This window comes from Leopardus geoffroyi, chromosome X (genome assembly GCF_018350155.1).
Source record: "Leopardus geoffroyi isolate Oge1 chromosome X, O.geoffroyi_Oge1_pat1.0, whole genome shotgun sequence".
In the NCBI taxonomy this organism is placed as follows: Eukaryota; Metazoa; Chordata; class Mammalia; order Carnivora; family Felidae; genus Leopardus; species Leopardus geoffroyi.
The window spans coordinates 121,021,661-121,032,625 of NC_059343.1; positions in this window are offsets into that span (position 1 = coordinate 121,021,661).

The following is a 10,965-nucleotide window of genomic DNA, read 5'->3' on the forward strand; positions in this document are numbered from 1 at the left end:
AATAATGTGTCTTTAAAGGTCTGAGGGTGATTATTATGGGCTAGAACATGGGGAATGTGTGAATTATTAGAGATAGCCACCATCTGAGAATTTGTTGATTCCGAGGGAGATGTTAACTCAAGGATCGTCTTACAGTGTTCATATCAAGATAAAATGTATTCAGATTGTCCTTATATGGTTTTGAGAAATTTCTTCTTGTGGGTTTAAGTGTAAGAACAGGAAAGTTGGTGTTTTATTTCCCTTTGGAATACCTTTGTTGATAACTCACATTATAGTTTTTCTTTTGTTTTCTTAGGTAACACAGGATAATTTTTTCCCAATTATCTTTTCGGTTTAGAATTTGCAAGTGTCTGTTTGGAGAGACTTCCTCTTCCAGTGGGTGGGAACATAATTTTGTGGTTTTTTTCTATAAGGCTGTCAATTTATTTTGAGGCTAGCGTTGTCTCTGTTCTAAGACTCTTTAAAAAATGATCAGAGTGATGTTAGAGTGTATAAATGGGGCTCTTTCCCAGTCTAATATTTGTTTGCCTTTCAATTCCTTCCCAACGTCTGGCTTAAGACACAACAAGCGAGGTGAGAGATGAGAACTTGTATGCTTCAGAGTTTATTCTGTTAAGATGTTTACCTTTGAAGTCTCCAATGGATTCACTCTTGTTTCTTACAAGGCCGAATAAGATCTCAATATATTTTCATAAGAAAGACTAGGGATAGGCTGCAAAAGACATTATCTCATATTTAAAGTTTTTCAAAATTTCTCTGGGAATGGATTAGGCTAAGGACTTGAGTGGTTGACATTACAGTTTAAGATTAGATGATCTTTACAGATGCCCTTCTCGTAGACTTTGTACAAAGTTGCAAAAATTAATTGTTTACATATACTTGTAATAAACTGATTGAATCTTTTTCTATAAGAAGACTTAAGACCACTTACTTGAAACAAACAAAAAGATAGCCTCACTTTCTAATTTGCTTTCAGGACATTGTGTAGCCCGTGAAAAGTGCAAAGGGGGAAGATGCCATTTGAACTTTAAAAGCTTTATTTTCAGTATAACCCTCCCTAATTGAAAATTTTTCTTTTCTTGCTCCATTAAGACAAAATGCAAATCAGCACACCTATTCCGTTTTCAATATTTTAACATGCGATGTTAATTTATGAAAAGCACTTTGCATACAGTTGCCTATGTATTGTGTATATACTTCAAGTTCAAGACCAAGTCTTTATGTTTTAAAACAAAGTTGATAACAGAAAAATTCTTAGTACCCTTAGTTGTAGCCCTAAGGAAAGGAGTGCCGGCATTGGTGTTAAAAAACAAAATTCAAACAAAACAAAACAAAACAAAATTCAATCAAGTAATTTTGCAGATCTAATTGGCTTTATGAAGCCATTCGTGAACCAGACAGCATCTCGTCTAGCAAGTAGAGAGATAGTCCCGGGAGTTGTACAAAATGGAAGGTTAGAGCAGGAGGGAGGGGCAAGGAAGTTATTAGCAAAACAAAAGAAAGGATGGCTTCATCTTCCTTTGAGGAAGGAGGGAAAGGCAGAGATTTTTATCATACTAGATGACCTCACTAGTGCTAATCAGGAAATTTCAGATGAACTCTTAAAAGGTCACGTTGCTGGGAGAGGTTGGAGCTGATTAAGTTCTGGTTTGCTGTTATTGACCAGTGGCTCCAGTTTGAGCTTTAATTTGGAACAGTGTTGAGTGCCATTTTATACATTTCTGTATATATTCTCTGTGTTATGATAACCAACCCTCAAAATAATGGAATATGCTACCCTGAAATATGTCTTTTTGTTAGAAGGATTATTTTGAACTAACTTTAGAAACAGCAGACACAGAAAAAGCTCTGAAAACCCAATAAAGTTATCCCTTTTTAAGGGACATTTACATTTACAAGGGAAACCTCCATTTGTAAGGATGTTTCCTTCTCTGTACCAAGAAGAGGAAGATAACTCTAAATCTTTAGAAACCAATCAACTGAGAAGGCCCCCAACTTAAATCTGCATAACAACCTTACCCTTGTTTACCTCACCTTCCCCTCCCCCCCATAACCTCCCAAGACTGGCTCCCTTACCCCCAGTAACTTCTTTTGTCTTCAGCTGGAGATAGCGTTTTAGGTGGTGGCTTGGGCCATTACTCAGTTTCCCTGGGTCTCTCCCAAGTATACAGGAATTGTTCATGTTATTAAGCTTCTGTTTGTTTTACTCCTGCTAATCTGCCTTTTATTATGGGGGGGACGATCTCGGCCAAGAACCTAGAAGGGTAAAGGGAAAATTCTTTTTCTTCTCCCACAAAAGGAAGGAAGGAAGGAAAAAAGAAAAAAAAGACTGGCGTTGCCTACCTATTTTTGCTAAATCAGCCACAGAAATATGTCATGAAACCGAATGGAATATAAATTTCAAAACTTGAATTAGAGCTGCTAATGGGCAGAATTGCGCAGTGAACGATTACCAGGCCATTCTCTTGATTGGTCTTTATGCCATTCATATTATTGAATAAATTGTTAATCCATGAATCAATTATTCAAATTATCAAGTGGTTTTTACCAGCACTAATTAAACACTGTTGTGTAAAACGTGTCAATCCAGAGAAGTAAGACTGTATACATATTATCAAATAATTTAGCTAGCGTATTTTAAGTATTAAATTATAAGGCAAGCGTTCAAAATGAATTTGAGATCAAAAATAAAGCATATATTTCAAGCAATGAACATTAATTTCTTATTTTGCAGATTTCTTATTTTAGGAACTAGGGCAGTTTCAGAGTTTTTATTTCCATGACTTGTCTTTTATTTTTTCCTACCACATGAACACATTGTTTGACAATGAGAAAACTCAATTTAAAAAATTCTTTTAGGAATCTGCTATAAGAATTGATGGATATGGCATATTAGTTTTACTGTGAAGTAACCTGGCCTGTCATACCTTTAAAAAAACACACAAAGAATGGCAGAGAATTTTCGCAGAAGTTATATGTGATATGGGACTTGTATCTAGACAATATAAAGAACTCTATAAGTCAATAACAAAAAAGAAACAACCCGATTTAAATATAGGCAACGAATTTGAATACACATTTTCTTGTTTTGTTTAATGTTTATTTATTTTGAGAGAGACAAAACGCGTGTGCACGCACACGAGCAAGCGGGGGGAGGGGCAGAGAGAGAGGGAGAGAGAGAATCCCAAGCAGGCTTTGCTCTGTCAGAGCAGAGCCCTATGCTGGGTTGGATCTCATGAACCATGAGATCACGACGTGAGCCCAAATCAAGTGTTGGATGCTTAACTGCCCGAGCCACCCAGGCGCCCCTGAATACACAGTTTCCAAAGAAGACACGCAAATGTCCAATAAACACATGAAAACGTGTTCGGCATCATTGGTCATCAGGAAAATGAGAGCGAGAATCCTCATGAGACACTACCTTACGCTCATTAGGATTGCTATAATCAAAATGACAGGTAATAAGTGTCGTGAAGAGGTGAAAACCTCAGACCCCTCGGACACCGCCAGTGAGAATGTCAAATGGTGCACCTTCTGTGGAAACTTTTGTGGGAGGCAGTTGAGCGGTTCCTCAAAAAGTGAAAAAATGGAGTTACTATGTGACCTCACGATTTTATCTTTAGGTTTCTTCCCAAGAGAAATGACACGTTCACACAAAAACTTGCACGCAAGTGTTCAAAACAGCATTATTTACACTGACAGAAAGTGGAAACGGTAGCAATATCATCTGGTTGGCGAACAAATAAAATGTGGCAAATCCACGCTGAAGGTCACGCTATTCATCCGTAAAAAGGCATAAAGTACTGATGCATGCTATACTGCTAATAAGCCTTAAAAATGTGCCAAGCAAAAGAAGCCATTCGCAACATGCCACAGATTGTATGATTTCGGTTTTGTAAAATGTTCAAAATAGGCAAATTTATAGGGGCAGAAGATATATTATCGGTTGCCTAGTGCTGTGTGGTTTGGGAGGAGCTAGTGACTGCTAATGGGTCTGGAGTTTCTCTTCAGGGTGATGACAGTGTTCTAAAATTGATTGTGGTGTTAGATGTGCGATTCTGTGAATCTACCAAAAGACATTGAATTGCACACTTTAACAGAGTGAATCGTATGGTACATATGCGGTTGCTCAATAAAGTTTTTTTTGATTGCGTGTGTTCTGCAATATGGAAACATGGCTCATCGAAGATAGCCTGATCCCGGGACCTGTGATTGTATCACCTTACATGGCAAAAAGCGCTTTGCTGATGCAATTAAGCTAAAGGTCTTGAGATGGGAGATCACTCTGAATTATTCTTGTGAGCCCTGTGTTTAACCGGAAGGGCTCTTAAAGATGGAAGAGGCATACAGAAAAATCAGGGAAATTTGCGGATGCTACGTTGCTGGCTTTGAACATAGAGGAAGGGGTCATGAATCTCTAGAAGCCTCCAGAAGCTGGAAAAGGCAAGCAATAGATGCCCTTCTAGAGCCTCCCCAAAGCGTGCATCTCAGACGACACCTTGATTTTGGCTCCGTAAGACCCACTTCAGACTTCTGACCCCCAATACTATGAGAGGATACATTTATGTTGTTTTACACCATTAACTGTGTGGTAATTCGTTGCCTCATCAGCAGGAGATTGAGACAGATACTAGGTGCCAGTTTCTGTGCTAGGTTCTGGTGATACGATGGGGGCTAAATTATCATAATAAGCTTCCTGCCTCCATGTTGTTGCAGTGCGGTAGTGACCAAAAATAATTTTGGAACTGATAAAAACATGTATTATTCTTCTCAAATACAATGGTCTAGTTTGGAGAAGCTACTAGACCAGAGATTCCAAAACTTTTAGGGCTCAGGGACCTCCTATACTCTTAATATTACTGAGGACCCCAAAGAGCTTTTGTGTATGTGGTTTTAATCTCTTGATATTTCCCGTATGGAACATTCAAACTGAGAAAACATCTTGAAACCAGATTTATTGAGGTATTATTTACATTCATTTGATTACATTTTTAGTGAATAGTTGAGAGTTTGACAAATGCGATCATTCTAGTAACTACCACTAAAAGATGGATGTAGAACATTTCCATTACCCCAAAAGTGCTCCTCTGTATTCAACTTCTTCCATCCCTGGTTTTTGACAACCATTAATATGTTTGCCATCTCTATAGTTTTGCTTTTTCAGAATGTCATGTAAATGGATTGATATGTGGTTTTTCTGTCGCTTGGCACAATGCATTTAATATTCATCTGTGTTGTTATAAAACACAAACATTTATTAACCTAAGGTTCTGTGGATCTTACTGGGCTAAAATCAAGCTCTCAGCGGGGCTCTACTCCTTTCTGGATACTCCAGGGGAGAAGCTGTTTCCATGCCCTTTTCAGCCTCTAGAGCCATCTCTATTCCTTGACAAGTGGCCCTGTTCCCTCCATCTTCAAAGCCAGCAACATGGAATCTCTCTGACTCTTCTTATCACAATTCTCTCTGGCTACTGCCAAGAAATGCTTTCTGCTTTTAAGGACCCATGAGATTAGATTGGCCTGCCTGGATAATCTTGGCTGATTTCCTCATTTTAAGGTCCTTAACCTTATTCACAAGTGCAAATTCCTTTTATGCTGTAAGGTAACACATTCATAGGTTCCAGAGATTAGGACATGAACATCTTTAGAAGGTCATTTTGTTCTGCCCATCCCAAGTTCCTTTTCATTGCTGACTATGCTATTACGTTGATGTCCCATAATTTATTTAAAAAAAATATTTTGTAGGTTTATTTATTTATTTTGAGAGAGAGAGAGAGAGGCAGAGAAAAAAGGAGACAGAATCCCAAGCAGGCTTCACGCTGTCAGTGCAGAGCCTGACACAGGGCTTGAACCCACAAACCGTGAGATCATCACCTCAGCTGAAATCAAGAGTCAGATGCGTAACCAACTGAGCCACCCGGGTGCCCTTATTTTATTTTTAAAATAATTATTTGTTTTTTTACATTGCCGTATAATTAACGTAGGTTATATTAGTTTCACATGTACAATATAGTGATTCAACACTTCTGTACATTACTCAGTACTCATCACGGTAAGTGGTGTACTGGAATTTATTTAGCCACTTATCAGCTGGTGGGCATTTGCGTTGTTTTCACCTCGGGTTGATTATGAATAAAGCTCCGATTGACATTCTGTGGATCTGTGTTTTCATTTCCATTGGGCAAATACTTGGATTAATATCCACATAATTATAGTTTTTAACGTCCCCAATCTCATCAGAAGAGAGTTTAGGTATTAGGAAGCTTTCACACTTACTGTGGTGGATACAAGTTTTTCAAAATTTTGATTTTCACCGAAGACCTTGAACTTTAGCAGTGGTGGTGGTTTTCCTTGAAGTGATAGGCTCACGTTCATTTTCGCGCAAGTATCTGATCAATATCTGTATCTGACAGAGGCATAGTTTGTCAGTTGTTAGTATCAAGTGAAAATGGCGTGCCATGAAAAGAAATGGCTGATTCTGCTTGCAACTGAAACAGTCACACAAATGCTTTTCCTTAAGGCAACCATCCTCCTCCATTTTAGAAGTGTTTTCTGTGTACTTCCCATGGGGTACACAGAATATTAAAAAGTCACGAACTCATGGTCAAGACTGAGTTAAATTAGTAATTTTCCTCCTTCAAAAATATTCTTAATTGAAACTGGCTTTTCTTTGGAACCACTGCCTTAATTTCCGCTCAGCCAATGTACTAACAATACCTAATCTGTATCTTATATATGTCTGACATTTAAAAAAATGTGTATTTTAGCTTATTTTTTTTCCAAAATTTTATTTAAATTCTAGTTAACATATGGTGTGATGTTTTCAGGAGTGGAGTTTAGTGATTTGTCACTTACATATAATACCCAGTGCTCAACACAAGTGCCCTCCTTTCTTTCTTTCTTTTTTTTTTTTGATGTTTATTGATTTACTTTGGGAGAGAGGGACAGAAAGTGTGAGTGGGGGAGGGGCAGAGACAGAGAGAGGGAGAGAGAGAATCCCAAGCAGGCCCCATGCCGTCATCATCGTAGAACCAGTGACAGGGCTCAATCCCATGAACTGTGAGATCATGACCTGAGCCAAAATCAAGAGTCAGACACTTAACTGACTGAACCACCAAGGTGCTCCCAAGTGTCATCCATAATACCCATCACCCATTTAGCCCATCCCCCACCCACCTCCCTCCATCAGCCCTCAGTTTGTTCTCTGACACTTCTAATGTCTTTTTTATTTTAGTCACTGAGATGATGTTAGGGTGGTTTTATCTAGCCTGTAAACATGATTCAGTTACCGTTTGTTGAGAAATTCAATGTAGGGGCACCTGGGTGGCTCAGTCGGTTAGGCGTCCAACTTCAGCTCAGGTCATGATCTCGCTGTCCATGAGTTCAAGCCCCGCATCAGGCCCTGTGCTGACAGCACAGAGCCTGGAGGCTGCTTTGGATTCTGTGCCTCCCTCTCTCTGCCTCTCCCCTGCTCATGTTCTCAATCTCTCTCTCTCTCTCTCTCTCTCTCTCTCACGGAATAAATAAACATTAAAAAATTCCACGTAAAAATGTTTTATTGGAGGTAATGTTAGTATCTCTGTTTTATAGATGAAGAGTGTTTAGTTCAGAGAAGTTAATTAATTTCATAATTGGAGTGAGGTCAAAATGTAAAGCCAAGTCTGTCTTAATTGAATAGCTGGGATTATTCTGCTGTATCATGTTTTCCTCTCATAATGTAAATCGTAACTCTGGAAATGAAGGGGGGATAATAATAGAAGTCAATAATTGCATGCTCATATCAATATATTTCTATTCCATTTTATATATAAAATACTGAAAGGCCCGTTTTAAATGAAACTCACCCAGCCTCAATGAACTTTTCCATGGATGTCATTTTAAATTTCTCTCAGGGTATATAGCTCCATTCGAAACCTGAGGTTTCTAACAACTGTCATTCGATTTATCCAGTCACAAATTAGCAAAGTCGAAATTGATTAATTTTTGTCACTGTTCTGTCCTTAATCTTCCCAGTGTTTCCTAACTAATTTCCTCGTAATTGGTTTCTGGAAATTGCCAGTGGTAGAATTATGTTTGAGGTATCCCCCAAAGAGAATTTCATCAAAAATAAGAACTGAGGTAGAAGAAATTTATTTACATTGTCTAGAGACACATTGAGGTCAAATTTTCCATGAGTCCATTTCACCTCCAGACAATCGTGGCCGTGTTCTGATCCTGGCCGAATTGGGTATGACAGAACTGTGCGGTTGAGTCAGTGTTTTGTGATTTTTTTCTGATGACCCTATAGCAAAGTCAGTATTACGATAATTCATTACTCATGGATCTGTGCAAACAGCCTACTGCGCGTCATAGTGAGCTACAGAGTGGGCAGCTGGGCTGATCAAGCTGAAAGAACTTTCTTCCACGGTGGACACTCTAAACCAACTACAACCTTGAGTTTCTCGTCCTAGTGCCGTGACTGCCCCTTTCTTCTCTAGCTCCTGGGGTTATCGGATTTCATCTATACGCTAAATGTGGATATTGGTATGGTGAATGAGTTGAGATCTGGCAAATGCTGGAATCTAGGGTATGTCTCTTTCTGGGCCTCAGTTTCTTTAGCTGTAAAAAGAAGAGGCTGGATAAAATGAACTGAAGTCCTTTCACTCTCTGTCTCTGTGAGTGTAAGGAAGGAGGAAGGAAACGTGTGGTGTAATGTACACCTGCAGAATTAGTCAAATTACGGTATAAAGAATAATACCGTATACTTGCTCTCTTTTGATAATCCTGGTCCGAATGTTTGGTCCAGTTTATGGTAAGGTCATAGAGAGACATCCTTTTCCTTTGCGGTTGCTCATAGAGCATTTGTATAATACGCTGAATTCAGCCGTGTTTAAAATACCACAATCATGGGGGATCAGTTGAATGGATGAAAACATCAGTTTAACAATAATTTAAAAATATGGGTACTCCCCAGAATTATCTGAATGGGTTTGTTTCTCTTTAATATTTCTACTAGCCTGATAAAAATGTAATCTCAAATGGAAAGCATCAATAATAAAAGAGTATCAAAATATTTAAAGGTATTTTTTTTTTAATTCAGGAAAGCTCATAAAAGGGACTGTAAGAAAATGTTTTATGAAAGTGCCTGTGAGCCAGAAGTCCAAAAGAGATCAAACTGTATTCAAAGGTTATGCTAACTAACTTGAGTCACTGTTTACAATCTTGTCCTTTCGAAATGTCCGGTTTGGGCTACTACAAATGACAGAACACAGGAGGGGAGAGCTAAGGTGGCGGCACGGTAGGAGGACCCTAGGTTTGCCTCGTCCCCCTAACACAGCTAAATAACTATCGAATCATTCTGAATACTCAAGAAATCGACCCGAGGACCCATAGAACAAACTGCACAACCGGAGGGAGAAAAGAGGTCACATCCAGAAAGGCGGGAAGTGCGGAGATGTGGTTTGGGGGAGAAATGGATCGTGGACGCTGTGGCCGGGAGGGAGCCCTGGTCACAGAGAAAGGCAGGAGATAGGGGAGCACACAGGGGTACACCCAAGAAGAACACTTCCCCGGGAGCCATTGGCTTTGAGAGAGGGGGGCTGAATTTCCTGTTTTTGCCACCAGCAGGGCTCAAAGACTGGGGTTTTAGAGGCTGTGATCGAGGCCCGAGGACGCTGACTCTGCTCCTGGAGAAGAGATAGGCAAACAACGCTGGGGCAGAGACAGTACCATCTGAGGTCGCTTAAGGGGCACGGGAGAGACTGTTCATACTTCTTGGAGCTCATCTGTGAGAGGTGGCTTTGCCTCTCTGGGGACAAAAGAACCAGCAGGTGCCATTTCACTCCCCTGCCCCTCAGCACAGGTGCAGATACACCTGCTGATGGCAGCTCACTGGGATGCTGGCTGTTTCCTGGGCTTGCCCCAAATCCCAAGGTCCCAGCGCTCTGGCACGACTGCCCTTCTGGGTTAAACCTGCATCAGTCACAGGGTGGCTGTCACACCAGCTCCCTGAAGTTCGGAATTCTAGTCAGCGGGCCTGGCTAGGGTGGAGCCTGAGATACACCGTGCCGCTGCAGGCCGGCGAGTGACTCAGAGACAGTGTGGGATCAGGGATCTGCAAAATGCCTGTGACACAGGAGGAGAAACGATCGCTTCTCTGAAAGTGCTTCCCTGAGAGCAACAAGCATGAACTCCCCTCTCCAGGGACAAAGGAGTGGGCTGGTGCCATTTCCCTCCTCCACCCCTCGGCATACATCAACTTTGGTAAACAGCACAGCACCAACACTGCCTAATCTGCTTACTCCAAGTCCTGCCCCCCCCCCCCCCCCCCCCCCCCGTGCTCTGCTGGGACTGCTTTTCTCAGGCAAGCGTGCCTAAGAACCAGCACGGCCGGCCCATCCTCCAGAAGACCATCACAAACCCCTGCAAGCACCATGCCTCCTGACCATAAAGTTCTGCGAAGCTCCAGCTCTGGTGGAAACAGCATCAGGTCTCAGCAAGCCGACCAGAGAACACCCAGTTAAATTCACCACGCTCTGCCCAAGGCCCGAACACTCTCCACTACCGGAAAGGAGAAATTGCAAAAGACTGCCCTGCGGGGTAGAGCAGCCATAACACAGCAGAGACACTTCCCGAAGCGCCAGGCCCCGGACTGTACATGACCTCTCCGTCATAAAGCCGTTTCTCGCAGGGGCCGGAAACATGACAGGCTCTCCTAACACACAGAAGAAGATAGGAACCTAGACAAAATGCCGAGACAGAGGAATTCATCCCAAAAGGAAGAACGGGAAAAGGTCACAGCCAGGGATCTAATTGAAACAGATATGAGTAATATGCCGGATTCAGAATTTAAAGCAACAATCATAAGGATACTAGCTGGGCTTGAGAAAAGCATAGAAGACATCAGGTAGACTCTTACCGCACAGATAAAAGAGCTACAAACCAATCAGGCTGAAATGAAAAATGCAGCAACTGCGATTTGAAACT